Here is a 14,793-nt window from a genome sequence, read left to right as displayed (position 1 = left end):
TCGATCCCAAGACCCTGAGAACATGACCTGAGCTGAAGGCAGAGGCTTTAACCCACTGAGCCACCCAGGCGCCTCTGGTGCTGGTTTTTAAGTTAATGACTTTTCTTTCCTTTTAATTTCATATGTTTATCAGTGCACAGGTTTTTTTGTTTTGGTAAATCTTTTGAAAGTAAATATTAGATGTGATTTTACCACATGTACTTTGGCAGACATCCCTATAAGAATAAGGGCATTTTCTTGGAAAGCAGGGACTGTGTATGTCCATGTTCATAGCAGCAAATGGCCAAAACACTGGAAGTCACCCAACTGTCCATGGATGGATGAATAGATGAACAAATGTGGCCTAGCCATATAATGGAATATTTTATTCAACCTTAAAAAGGAAGGAAATTCTCACATGGGTTACAACATGGATGAGCTTTGAGGACATTTTGCAAAGTGAGAGAAGCCAGTCAAAAAAAGGATAGACTGAATGACTCCACTTATATGAGGTACTTAGTCTGATTCATGGAGACACAGTAGAGTGGTAGGTGCCAGGTGAAAGGAGGGAATGGAGATTTGGTGTTTAATGTAACAGTTTTGGTTTTGCAAGACAAAATTCTGGAGATGGTGATGGTTGCACACCAGAGTGAATGTACTTCGTGTCACTGAGGTGTACATTTAAAAATGAATGAAATGATAAATTTATGAAGGCTATTTTACCATAATGGAAAGATTTTTAAGATATTAAGGTTATTATTTTTTAAGATTTTATGTGTTTGTCAGAGAGAGAGAGCACATGCAGGGAGAGGGAGAAGCAGGCTCCCTGCCAAGCAAGGAGCCTGATGTGACTATATCCCAGGACCCTGGGATCATGACCCTAGCGAATGCAGACACTTAACTGACTGAGCCACCCAGGTGTCCCAGATTATTAAAGTTTTTATTCTATTTTTTTTTTTTATAAAATAAGGACATTGTCCTATAGAACTACAGTAAACATGGTTAAATATGAGAAAATCAATAATTGTAACCCATGTTAAGATTGCCCATGTTGTCTCTCATAATGCCTGTCTCGTTCAAATAAATTCACACTTCACATGGAATACGTTAATTTTTTTAATGTTTTCTTTTCCTTATTTTTAAAAGATTTTATTTATTTATTTATTTGACAGAGATCATGGGTAGGCAGAGAGGCAGGCAGAGAGAGAGGAAGGGAAGCAGGCTCCCTGCCGAGCAGAGAGCCCGATGTGGGGCTCGATCCTAGGACCCTGGGATCACGACCTGAGCCGAAGGCAGAGGCTTTAACCCACTGAGCCATCCAGGAGTGCCCCTTAATGTTTCCTTTTAAATATAGAAGTTTGTAAGAAGCAAGTTGACTTTTAAAAAGATTTTATGTATTTTTTACTTACTATTTTTTTAAAGTTTTTATTTATTTATTTGAGGGAGGGAGAGCACAGAAGGAGAGGGAGATGGGGAAGCAGACTCCCCTGCTGAGCAGAGAGGCAGGTGTTGGGCTGACTCCCAGGACCTTGAGATCATGACTTGAGCTGAAGGCAGATGAGACACTTAACCAGTTGAACCACCCAGGCGCCCCAGATTTTATTTATTTCTTTATTTTAGAGAGAGATAGAGTGCACACAAGAGTGGGGGGAGGACTAGAGGGAGAGGGATAAGTAGACTCTGTGCTGAGTGCAGAGCTGGAGGTGGGGCCTGATACTACACTCCTAGATCACAACTTGAGCCAAAATCAGAGCCACATGCTCAACTAACTGAACCACGCAGGTGCCCCAAAAGCAAGTTGATTTGAAGCACACATGGATATTTGGGTGATGAAGTTGGTAGGTGTGGACTAAAGTCCAGCCAACCCTGAATGTGTAATGGTGTAGGTCCTTGTGGCCCTAGAGCCAAGTTCCTGAAGTGCATCCCCTGGCTTCCTTTCTAGAAGAGGGGATCTTCCAGATGTTTATGGTAAGATCAGCACTAACTTCTTAGGGCTCTTGAGCATCAAAATGTGGCTTGTGTGACTGAGGATCTGAACTTTAAAATTTTATTGTTGCTTAATTATTGGAGAACTTTAAAAAATGTTTTGAATACTTTGGGCATGTGAAGCTACTTTTTCACCTGTAAATTTTATAGAATCTAAATGCAGATAAAACATTTTTAAAGTACTTTATGAAAGTTTAGTCCTGCATTGAGATGTGCTGTAAGGATGGAGCATGCACTTGGATCTCAGACATTTAGTACGAAAAGAAATGTAAAATGTCCGGGTTTTTTGGCGTTTTTTTTTTTTTTTTTTAAACAATTTTATTTATTTAAGAGGAGGGAGTACGTGTGATAGAGGGAGCACAAGCTGGGTGGAGGGACGGAGGGAAGGATGGAGGGAGAGGAAGAGGGCGACTCCCTGCTGAGCAGGGAGCCAACACAGGCACAGGCGGATCCCAGGACCCCCAGGAAGCAGGTGCTTAACTGACCAAACCACCCAGGCACTCCTCCCAGCCTTTTCTAGTTATTATAATTGAGATGGTACTTGGGATGGTATATTGGGTTCAGTGAAAATAATACTGTTATACATTGAATGAAATATATGGATAACTTCACCTTTTTAAATTAATGCGGCTACTAGAAAATTTTGAATTGAGTTGGCCATATTTTACTTCTGTCAGGCACAGATATGGTGCAGGTATACAGAATCTGCTTTCTCTGTGCAGCAGCTCCCAATGCCCACCCTCCTCCAGGTCCTCTTACTTCCCTTTCCGGGCTACTGAAGATTTTAGGCCCTGTTGGCTTTTGGTGAGTTCTCACTGGAGTCTCGGCCACTTGCTTGGTCCTTCTGTCTTGACAAGGCCTCAGGCCTGTGAGTATATGAGCCGTAGGCACACCTCTGCTCCTATACTAAGTGTTAGGTTTAGTGGAAGGGCTCTGCTACATCTCTCACCTGTGCAGCGTTTGCTGGGAGCAGGAGGAACATGCGGTCTGATCTGTCTTCCTGGCTACATGGGAGATGAACCCTCTGTTCCTCCTCGGTCTAGCTCTTTGCCCCAGGTCCTCAGCAGAGGTGTGGGAATCACTGGTGGGAGGGCATTGGGACCCCAAAGTGGACAGAGGAGGTACTTGCTCAGCTCAGCTCTACTTCAGGTGACACGGGCCCAGGATGGAGAGCTGGGAAAGACCTGGGCCTGAAGCAGCCCATTATGTGGGTCTCCAGCTTCCCCTGCGCACAGCCTGAAAATCACTTACTAAACTCATTGCAAGGCCATTTTCACTGAGGAACATGCATGTGTGCACATTTTTGTTTACTTAGTCATTGTGTATGCTAGACCCTAGTTAGAAGCTTCAGATGTGACGAATGTTAGTTCCACTTCCTTAAATTTTTTTCAGTTTTAATATAAAGTTAGTGAGGAATTGTGGGGAATGCTGCAAGTTCATTGAGTGAGTGTGCATGGGGGCAGCTGTTCTAGTTTTTGACGAGTTGAAAGCTCCTCACCAAGTGAGCGGCTCTTATTCCTAAGTGGACACTAAGGAGAAGCTGACTGTGCCTGCCAGGGAGTACGCTTGGATTATGTGACAGTCTGAGTCTGAGATGCTCGCTTGGTTGCAGCTTGGCTGCAGCCGAGGCTCTCCTGGGGCAGGGATCGCTGCCTGTCGTCGTGGCCCATGCTGCCCAGGGGAGAGTGGTGGGCTGGAGATAGGTGAAGTGGGGTGGGGGTGGGGGGGACGGCGGGTGGGTCCTGCAAGGATATCAGATATGCTTTGTGTCATGTGTCCTTTTGCTCCGTGGTAGCTGCATCCCCGTTTCTGTTAGTGTTAAGAGTTGGGGTACTTAACCTCTTTGGGTCATTTATCAGTGGAAATGAAGTGGAATTAATGGCAATAAGAGCACTAATTGTCACAAAACAACAGATCACTTCAAGTTCTTTGGCTTCCTTAGCTGTTCTCTTCTGAAATGATGTGAGTTTTGTCTCTGCTCAGCTCCTTTGCACTCTGAAAGTTACTGAGATCTAGAGAAGGTTGGTTTATTTAAATCCACCTCAAACTGACACAGATTGTCAGGGCAGAAGTAGACCCTGAGTGTTTGGTGAGGGCTGAGGCCTCCCAACAGACAAAGGATTGGCAAGCTTACCCTTTACCTGATGGAAGAGGTGCCTGACAGGAAGTCAAGACCATGTGGAGGGTGGGCCCCTTGGCCTGTTATCTCTGGTGTTGCTTGACTCTCAGAGGACCGGCCTTTGGTAATACAGTTTTGATGCTGTCAGCTCTCATGACTGATTGTCTTTAGGCCTTGGGTCAGTCTTTTCATTTCCTTTTAGTCCCCCAGTTCCAACTGGGGACTTGGGGGGGTCTTTCTAGTTCTGATGCTAATTTTGTCACCTCCTTTGGGAAAAGTGATATTCTCTCCCACTCCCACCCATTTTATTTGGGTTCTGCACCTGATGAAAACTGAGGCATGGTGAGAAGAAAAGTTGTCTCTCCTAGAGTCATATCCTGAGAGTGCCTGATACTGACAGATGTAATCTTTTCCATAGATGCTTTTTTTTTTTTTTTTTAAATTCAGTTTCTCAGTGAGTGTCAGAGGGTAATGCTGTTGAGGTAAAGGCTACCCACTAAATATCAGCTCTTCATCAGTGTGACTGAGCTTCTGCAGCTCTAAACCGACAGTATGTGCCCTTGTCCTTCATGGGTTCACTGTTCCTGGCTCCCTGCAACGTCTTCATGTTTCTGTGTGTCCTCTTGGCCATTGAAGGCCTGGTTTGGCCTTTCCTCTCCATGAAGGCTCTCAGTGGTCATCGCATCTCTGGAAACACTTTTGCTGGCCCTGTTCCTGATCCCCTTTTGTCCCCAAGGAGCATAGGTGGGTCCCTGGGACACCTTGAGTCTTGCCCTCAGCCACCATGCTGTGACATGAAGAGAAGCTTAGAGGCAGGATGTGCTGTTGGTAAATCTGTCCTGCCCCACCCTGTTACCTCTGCTTCCCAGGATATGAAATTGTAGGAAGGTTGATTGGAATGTTGCGTTTCCCACTTGTGGATCTGTTCATGCATTGAATGTTGTTTTCACTTACATACAGCAGAGCTAACTGTGTGCTGAGCTGGCATGTTTTGGAACATTTCAGCCACAGGCAGTGGACTGCCTCTCCCCTGTGTGGAGCTAGCCACTGGCTGTGCAGGTGGTTCATCTCCTGCACTTCACTCACCTTCTGCTTCTTCTTGGCCTCCCAAATTTAGAAAGAACTTGACATTGATCACTTGGCTTGGAAGTCGACACTAATCTGTTTCCCGGTATTTCATGTGCCGGAAACACCATAGGTAATTGTCTTTTTTTTATTTTAATAGTTTTAAGTTTTGTTAATGAAGATCCTGAACTTGATTTTTATCTTTTTATTGGAATTGAGAGGGTTCCAAAGGATACCATGTGATGTCATCCTCAGAAGCTTTCTGGTCTACAGCAGGGCTGCCCAAGACTGTATTATCAGCCTAGTTGGGACTCATCTAGTTTCTCACTCTTGAACTTTTCCCTCATTTCAGTAGTTTCACTGTCCTGTGAGAGGTGAACATCGACTCCCACTCTTTTTTTTTTTTTTTTTTTAAGATTTTATTTATTTGACAGAGAGACCACGAGAGAGGGAACACAAACACAGGGAGTGGGAGAGGGAGAAGCAGGCTTCCCACAGAGCAGGGATCCCGATGCGGGACTTGAGCCCAGGACCCTGGGATTATGACCTGAGCCAGAGGCAGACGCTTAACAACTGTGAGCCACCTAGGCACCCCTTGACTCCCACTCCTGGTGCCTTGCAGATTCTTCTTTTTTCCCAGTGTCTGTGTGTTCTTCCTACTGGAAAACCCTCGTCTAAGTGAAGGAAGAAGTACCCAGCCTTGCTCTCTACTTCAGCATTGCAGTCTACATGGCTTTGTGGCCATCTCAGAGTTCATCTTTCAAAGCAGGACTTCATTACATGAATTAACGGTCCTTTTGCATTCCATATTACAGTGTAGATTAAGCTCAGTGCCACATAAACCACGTCAGCTTTTTTGGTTAAGTAAATAACTGGGGGAAAAAGGTGTGAAAGTGAAGTCAGGTAAAGAAGTTGGAGTAATGGCTTTATTTATTTATTTTTAAAGATTTTATTTATTTAACAGAGAGAAAACAAGCAGGGGGAGCAGCAGGCAGAGGGAGAGGGAGAAACAGGCTCCCCGAGGAGCAGGGAGCCCAAAGCGGGGGCTCAATCTCATGAGCCTGGGATCATGACCTAGAGCCGAAGGCAGACACTTAACTGACACTTAACTGAGCCACCTGGGCACCCCTGGGTAATAGCTTTAAAAAGAGACAACCTGGGGCGCCTGGGTGGCTCAGTGGGTTAAGCCGCTGCCTTCGGCTCAGGTCATGATCTCAGAGTCCTGGGATCGAGCCCCGCATCGGGCTCTCTGCTGTCTAGGGGAGCCTGCTTCCTCCTCTCTCTCTGCCTGCCTCTCTGCCTGCTTGTGATCTCTCTGTCAAATAAATAAATAAAATCTTAAAAAAAAAAAATAAAAAAAATAAAAAAATAAAAAGAGACAACCTGAGGAAAATGGCACTTACCCTTAAACCTATGAAAGGAACAGCCCTAGGGTCACATCCCCAGGTCAGTGGGAATGCATCGTTTGTATTAATGGTATCCTTTTTCTGTCATAACCTTCCAGCCTCTAATTTGGAGTGTTGGCCCAGGTCAAGGCAGCTTTGGGAAGCAGTGCCTGGAGGCCAGCTCACCAGGTAGAAAGGCAGATAGAGTGATGCACCACACCAACCAAGGTCAGTGGGGACTTCCGAAACAAGAGGCCAGGCTATTTTTACATATGTATTGGTTTGGTTTTCAAAGTTACTAGGTAAGAGTCATCTGCAGACCCACCGCCCATGTCCCACTTTATCATACAGTTCCATGTAGCCACTCATTTGCACATCTTTACCTAATTCCATCTATAATTTTGTATTCTGTTTTTCTTTTCTTTTTTTTTTATTGTAAAGGTTTTGAGAGAGTGTGCGGGCATGAGAGACAGCATCAGTTGGGGGTGGGGAGAGAGGCAGAGAGGGAGAAGCAGGCTTTCCGCTGAGCAGGGAGCCTGACATGGGGCTTGATCCCAGGACCCTGTGATCATGACCCGACCCAAAGGAGACAGATGCTTAATGGACTGAGCCATCCAGGTGTTCCTCTGAACATAACATTTTTTTTTCTTTTTTTTTTTTTTTTAAAGATTTTATTTATTTATTTGACAGACAGAGATCACAAGTAGGCAGAGAAGCAGGCAGAGAGAGAGAGAGGGAGGCAGGCTCCCTGCTGAGCAGAGAGCCCGATGCGGGGCTCGATCCCAGAACCCTGGGATCATGACCCGAGCCGAAGGCAGAGGCTTTAACCCACTGAGCCACCCAGGCGCCCCTGAACATAACATTTTCTAACATAACATTTTGTCACATGTTATGTTATGTTCCCTTGACTTAAAGCCTAGAAATCTCTGGAACAAAACTACAGCCTGTGTGGGTCAGTCTGAATTTTATTGGCACACAGCCACTCTTATTTGTCTAAGGATTGTCGGTGAGCTGCTTTCACAATAGAGCAGCAGCGGAATGGAGTATTACAATAACCTGTATGTCTTGTACAGCTGACTGTATTTGCTCTCTCAGCCTTTATAGGAAAAATCAGCCAGCCCCTGCTGGAATGTTTTAGTCTAGCAGTTTTGATCTTGTCCACATCAGAGTTTTTGTTTTTGTTTTTTTACTCCATGCCTATCACAGGAACCTTTTTTTTTTTTTTTTTTTTTTTAAATATTTCATTCATTTATTTGACAGAGGGAGCTCAAGCAGGGGGAGCAGCAGGCAGAGAGAGAGGGAGAAGCAAGGAGCCAGATGCGGAACTCGATTCCAGGACCCTGGGATCATGACCCGAGACAAAGGCAGCTGCTTAACCAACTGAGCCGCCCAGGCGCCCCTCACAGGAACATTTTATTTTTTAAAAAATATTTTATTTTTTTATTTGAGAAGGGATTAGGGACAGAGGGAGAGAGAGAATCTTAAGCAGGCTCCATGCTCAGTGCAGAGCCCAGTGTGGGGTTTGATCTCATGACCCTGAGATCATGATCCAAGCCGAAATCAAGAGATGGGATGCCTAACCGACTGAACCGCCCAGGCACCCCCACAGGAACATTTCAAATTCACAAGTCCATCCACCCACTTCTAACCATCAGCACCATGATGTAAACCGAATGTAACAGTGGAACTTTTTACTGTGCCTGAGTTGGTCATCCCTCCAGCTTCTGGCTGCTTTTGTAGGAAAAGATGGTGCAAAATTCTCAGTGCCACTAATTTAATGGGCCTCCTGATTGGTTTCTAAAGCAAAAGGACAGGAATTCTGATTGGCGGTGTTGTGATCTTCTGGGCCTGGCTCCCCGTCCTGGCTACAAGGTCCATATGGGCCTGGTGCCTCCCCCACCCCCCCCCCCCCCCCCCCTGTGGAACAGAGCTTCAGTGTGTCTACACTCCCCTACCAGGAAGGTAGCTCATCGCTACCTTGGGTCGCCTGGCTCGAGGCAGGCTGAAGGGCCAAGTCTGAGGTAATGGGCCTCTGCTTGGCAGGTCTGAGGGGCAGGAGTTAGGGCTCTTAACAAGCTGCACAAAGGAGGATTAAGTCTTCTGAGAGCTGCCTCAGCGCACAGCCACTGGCCAGGCTCCAGACAGTGCAGTCTGGCTGATGCGGTCTGGCTGATGACACCAGTGCTGTTCTCACCAGCTGCCTGAGCCAGTTAGATGGAAAAGTAATCCTGTTTGTGCGTCCCCACTGACACACATACGCATTGAAATGGGCCGTAGCCATGAATGGAAATAGCTTCTGCTCTGGGACCAGGAGGGAGTGGACCTTCTGATATTAGTGTTCCATAACTAGCATAACCATTCAAGAAAGAGGTTGCTAGGACAGGATAAGATTTTCTGCAAATTGACTGGTACTGAGAAATTGCCAGATTTTTACCAAAGTCAGGATTCTCCAACCCCTTCTTTTTATCTCTGGGTAGAATCTTGCATTTACTCCAAGTGTTTTTTTTTTTTTTTTTTTAAAGATTTTATTTAATTATTTGGCAGAGAGATCACGAGTAGTCAGAGAGGCAGACGGTGGGGGGTGGGAAGCAGGCTCCCTGCTGAGGAGAGAGCCCGATTCGGGGCTCCATCCCAGGACCTGGAGATCATGACCTGAGCCGAAGGCAGAGGCTTTAACCCACTGAGCCACCCATGCGCCCCCAAGTGATTCTTTATAGGAGAACCTTGCAGTGGTGGGGAGGTGCCTTCCTCTGAAGGATGTAACTGTGCACTTGGAATTTCTTGAGGGGCTGTGGTCAGCTGGCATTGGCTAGCATTTTGCTTGGCAGGAAACAGATTCAAGGCAGAGCTCCTTGTGGCCCTTACTGTGTCAGAAATATAAATAACAACTTGGACTCTGTTCCTCTCAACTCTATCCCCATGGCATCAGCAGGAAAGTATGTTTCAGAGTTCACCTAGGATGTGGGCTGAGTCACACTATAAACTGACAAACAGATGGCCAGGTGCTGTGAGAGTTATCTTGGCTCTGATTTGTTTTGGGGGCGGGGGTGAAATTCTTTGGAAAAACCACTTCTGGAAATCTGACTTGAGACTGTTGCAACCTGAGGGTCACATGGCATTCAGCTGCTTCTGCAGAGAGGGCAGTGTAGGCCTGCTGATTAATACCTGCCAGAGTGTGGAAGTGGGGTGCCCCTGTGGCGAACCAGTCCTGGCAGGCCCAGTGGTGCTGGTTGACTGGACCTCTGCCCCATGATTGGTGAGCAGGGGCAGCTGTGGAGCAGAGTACTTGAGATCTTCGAAGCCCCAGGCGACCTCCAGCTGACTGACCAGGCCACCATCCACTCTCCTGTGTTACCACAGGGATGAAGATGATACTGGCACTTGCCTTGTAGGGCTGCTATGAGGATTAGCCAAGCAGGTACAGCTCAAGTGCCCAGCAGAGAGCACCAGCCCAGGACGTGGCAGGTACGTACTGACAGGCTTGCCTAGGCCCTAGCTAGTGCGGGTGAGTGTGGTGATGGCTTGCACAAAGCTGGTCACAGGACTTCATTAGAGAATTCTTAAGGCTTCCAGTTAACCTGCACTGCTCCTGTTTTCCCTGGTGTCTTGCTGTCCAGGTGCTGTGTCACATGAGGGTGAACGTGACAAAGTGGAGGTGGGATCCTTTGGCTTTGTGGGCCCTTGGGAGTCTAGGACTTCATTTGGAACTACAATTACAAAATCTGTCGTCCACAGCTCATTAGGTTTACTCAGCCTCTTGTGATAGCCTCTTGTGATTATCTCTTTCTGGGCAGTTGTATATGGCCTTTCTCTTGCTTGTCCTCAGTGTCCCAGAACCAAGCCTACCGATGTCTGTTTCTTTCTGTCTTACCTTCTAATCTCCAGGAAACAAAACTTGCTGTTAATTTGAAAAACATTATTATTGTGTTGTCTGCTAAATGCTGTTTCTCCTTAAAATTTTCTGAGATCATTTAGAGGAATTGGGATGTTAGCAAATAGTATTTCTGAAAGCAGGAATGTTTAATCAGGGGTCTACTTAGGAAAAGAATTGGCATTTTAATTTTCATTAACTCAGAAGTTCCTAAACCTGGTTCACAGCATCCTTAGCATCTCTGATTTTCGTGATGTTCCTAGGCGGAAGGAAATACTGAACAGTTTTGTTTATTAGGCAGTATAGATACAGACAACTGAATAAGTACTAATGTCCCAACAACTGTACAGCTGTTTGAAGAAATAAAACAGGTAAATTGAAAAGGAAAATATTACAACCTTTCATAATCACAGTTACTCTCTAATGGAATGTGCGTGCCTGTCGGGCACTGCTTAACTGCTCACGCATTAGAACCAGCTCCAGTACCTGCCCCAGGCATTTCCTGTTCCATACCGGGTTTTATGTGGTATTTACTTTTTTAAAAAACATTTTTATGAATTACATTTTCTTTCTTTCTTTCTTTTTTTTTTTTTTTTTTTTTTTTTAGATTTTACTTTTTTATTTGACAAGAGAGATCACAAGTAGGCAGAGAGGCAGGCAGAGAGAGAGAGAGGGAGGCAGGCTCCCCGCTGAGCAGAGAGCCCGATGCGGGACTCAATCCCAGGACCCTGAGATCATGACCTGAGCCTAAGGCAGAGGCCCAACCCACTGAGCCACCCAGGCGCCCTGGTATTTGCTTTTTAAAAAAGATAGTATTTACTTTTAGAGAGAGCAGTAAGGAAGAGCAGAGAGAGAGTCTTAAGCAGACTCTGCTCTGAGCACAGAGCCCAACCTGGGACTCAGTCCCACAACTCTGAGATCACGACCTGAGCCTAAATCAAGAGTTGGATGCTTAACCGACTGCACCACCCAGGCACACCTGTGGTATTTGCTTTTCATTACAGTGTTCTCTGAATGCCAAGTTTTGCAAGATGTGACATTGTCAGAAGGCATATAATGCAATCTAATGTTGAAATTATCGATTGCCTTGTACCTGTAGTACCCCTCTGAGGTACCATGACACCCTTGGCACTCAATTTGGGGACCAGGGCACTTACTGTCTAATCTCTCTTCATCTTTTTCTTTTTCCTTAAATTGGGAAATTGTTATAGGATATTAGTTGGGAATAGATCCAGGAATAGGACACCCAGTTGAATCATGCAGCCTTCTTTGGATTGGAAACAATAAGTGAAATTCTCTTCCTGTCCCTTGTTCTTCATCTAACTCAACACAGTGAATGGTGGCTCCTGCTGCTTGACCACAGGTCAGTATTTAAACGGACAGCATTTTAAGATCTTTTAGGCTCAGAACTTTGCTTGAAGATGATGTCTACTTACATGTGCAGGTAGGCTTATGAGTTTCTGAGCATTCAGTTTGTTTCCCCCTCATTTAGCCTTGGTGCTGAGCCATTGATTTACCCTGTCCCTGTGCCATCCCCTCTTGGGTTCTCTATCTTTTGCATCTGTAAACTGCATTGGTGTAGGTGTAGTTAAAAATGAAATGTCAGGGGCACCTGGGTGGCTCAGTTGGTCAAGCAACTGCCCTTGGCTCAGGTGTCATGATCCTGGAGTACCAGGATCGAGTCCTGCATCCGGCTCCCAGCTCCTTAGGGAGTCTGCCTTCTCCCTCTGATCTTCTCCTCTCTCATGCTCTCTCTCACTGTCTCTCTCTCAAATAAATAAAATCTTTAAAAAAAAGAAAGAAAGAAAGAAAGAAATATCAGGCAGGGGATTTCTATAGTATCTACATGTTCTGAATGACCCTGGAATCTGTCCCCCATGCTCCATCCAAGCAAACCCCAGCTTTGGTCCTCCCATTATGTTCTTTACCCCATCTGGACCTGGCTTGAACATGAAATATAAAAGCCCAGTGTGTTTACATGGTCCCTGTGCTTTGCCTCCTGCGCCCCCCACCCCCGCCACCAAGTCAGCTCCTCAAATGTGCTGGTATCTCTCCTGCCTCCAGACCTGTGCCTGTGTTCCTGCATTGGTCCTACCTTCTTTTACAAACCTGGTCCCTTTCTGTCCGTCTCTGCCTCACCTACCACAGGAGCGCACACCCTCCCTGTCCTTGGCCAGAGCAGCCCAGCCCTTTTCCTTACAGTACTTGCCCGAGTATTGCTTAATCACTGGAAGAATGTCATGTTGACCACAGAGTCCTGGGCGTGGCACATAGTTGACACGGGATGTATTGGCTGAGCAAATGAGTCTGGCAGTCACCACATTTTTCTTTGTGAGAGCATGAGCTGCTTTCCTTTTCCAAAGCTTCAAGATTGATCTAGAATAGAATCCTCAGGGTGACATTCACGTGTGGTCAGTGTAGGGTGTCTTCTATACCCACATCATGCACTGAGCGTTTGGTAGGTATCGGGAGAAGAAGAATGACATAAAGATGGCCCTGCCCTCAGGCTTCCCTGTGTGCGCTCATGGGGCCAACAGGGAAAGCCACTCTAAACAGATCAGGGAAGCACCAGGTACAGCAAATGAAAGGCCTGAAGGTCACAGGGAAGGGGGCCCACAGTGGCCTCTGTGCTGAGTGTTGATGCTGTGGTGGGGGGGCAGTGTAGGGTGGAAGTGACTGCTGTGGGAAGAATTGAAGGTGGCAGCCTTGTTGGATATTTGTGTCAGAGAAGTCACCCTGGCTCTCACATAGAGCTGCTTGCTGGTGCCTCTGGTTCTTGGCCCACAACAGACCAGAGACCAAACTTTTTGGTTTCCCTCGTGTACTTTGCTGTGTTCTAGGTGAGTGGCTTCTGGAAGTTTCATAAGGATTTTACTTGCCTGCAGTTCTGAGGGCTGAGCTGCAAGATGCAGGTTGTCTGGGCATTATGGCCTCTCAGTGTGCTCTTGAGGCCCCTGAGTGCAAAACAGGACATCCCAGGGATTTCATGGTGATCCCTCACATTGGGGCCATGGATGTTACCTGTCATTGTTTGTCTTCACAGCCTCCTCAAAGAAACTTTCAGGTACTTGTGTCTCCCAGGTCTATCTGATCTGTTAAACTATATATCATGCCTTCCATTTGAACCCTGGCAGCTTCTTTCCTTATGAAATTGAGCTGGGTTGTTAAAAGTGTGTGGGTCTTGTGCTTAATGCTCATGTTACTTAAGATGGGCCTGTCTGTCCCGACCATTTGCACTGGACCCTTCTGGGGTTGAAGGTTCATCTCGTAAGTGGGGACTTCTTGGTTCAAAGTCCAACTGAAACTTCCCAGGGGTCATGTTAGACTTTGGGCCACCGTGGCTGCATAGGCCTGATCTTTCTGCTTCCTGGATAAGTTATTTTTCTGTACCTCAGTTTCATCATCTTTAAAATGGAGATAAGACCAGAAGCAATCTCAGAGTTGTTTTGAAGATTTAAATACTACTGTATATCAAATGTGAGAACACTGGCTCGGGAAGGATGTTTTGGCTTTTGTGGTGAAGGTAGTAGTGTAAACCACAGAGATGAGGCAAAGTTTAGGGTCCGGCTTTCTGTAGCAAAAGATGTTCATCTGGTGAACAAAAAAACAGCTTCCTTGGCTCAAGGGCCCATCTGGGCCTGGCTTGAAGGTGAAGTAAAGTGGTTATGTGCAGAGCCCTCTATCCCTTGGCCTCACTGAGAGTCCGTTTGGAAAGAAAAAAAGGCGACAGCGCAGCCCACAAGTTTCAGAAGTCAGTTACCTTGATTTCATCTTGCCTCCAGGACATTGCCCGAAGATGTCCAGAATGTCATTGCTTAATGGAAAAATGTGTGTTTTTCAGTTCCTCCCAGTGGGATGCGCTTGGCCCCCTGACATGTGTCCTTGAGGCTGACAGGGTTCCTCCACTGCCCTGGGTCCAGAATGCCTCCCCTAGGCTGGTGCCACTCCTGCCCCCTGCCTGCTGCAGCTTACCTGGCATGTGCTTGGCTGTGTAACTCTCACATTGCTTCCTAGGAGAAATCGAAGAGCGGAAACCAAACTGCATATCATTCTTTATCCTCGCTTAATGCCACCCTCCCTCCAGGGCTCACTTCAGTGCATCCGGCCTCCCTTCATGATGGGGCCACATTTACACTTGTTCCCTTTTAGTCCTTCAGACATTTTGGTCCTACTGCGTGGAGACTCCTAGCTGACTCCAGGACTCCTTAAAAACCCCGCTGGCGTATTTTCTTCTCTGTGATGCTGCCTCCCTGTTGATAACTTGTTATCTAAGCACTCAAGTCCTATATCTCTCTGCCTGGTCCATGGCCACCATACAAAGGATCCTGGCCAGCTGGCACATTGTCCATGTCATTCTTCCCTCTGTTTCCCCTTCCCGCCTCACTGGC

The 14,793-nt window shown here is 46.4% G+C and overlaps 1 protein-coding gene across 4 annotated transcripts in view; it reads left to right on the top strand.

The window, feature by feature from the left end:
* Positions 1-14,793, top strand: part of LOC111144354 (bromodomain containing 4) — a 92,281-nt gene that overhangs the window by 37,375 nt on the left and 40,113 nt on the right. Inside the window, exon 1 of one of the 4 annotated variants that reach the window (XM_022498615.1) lies at positions 9,947-9,999. The exons of the other annotated variants lie outside the window; for them this stretch is intronic. The gene's annotated coding sequence lies outside the window, so the exon portion shown is untranslated. Of the gene's footprint in view, positions 1-9,946; positions 10,000-14,793 lie in introns of those variants that run through there. 4 annotated transcript variants of the gene reach the window in all.

This window comes from Enhydra lutris, unplaced genomic scaffold (assembly GCF_002288905.1).
Source record: "Enhydra lutris kenyoni isolate GAN:26980312 unplaced genomic scaffold, ASM228890v2 scaffoldscaffold10, whole genome shotgun sequence".
NCBI classification, from domain to species: Eukaryota; Metazoa; Chordata; class Mammalia; order Carnivora; family Mustelidae; genus Enhydra; species Enhydra lutris.
The sequence above is the reverse complement of the archived record's forward strand: the minus strand, read 5'-3'. Positions and strand labels throughout refer to the sequence as shown.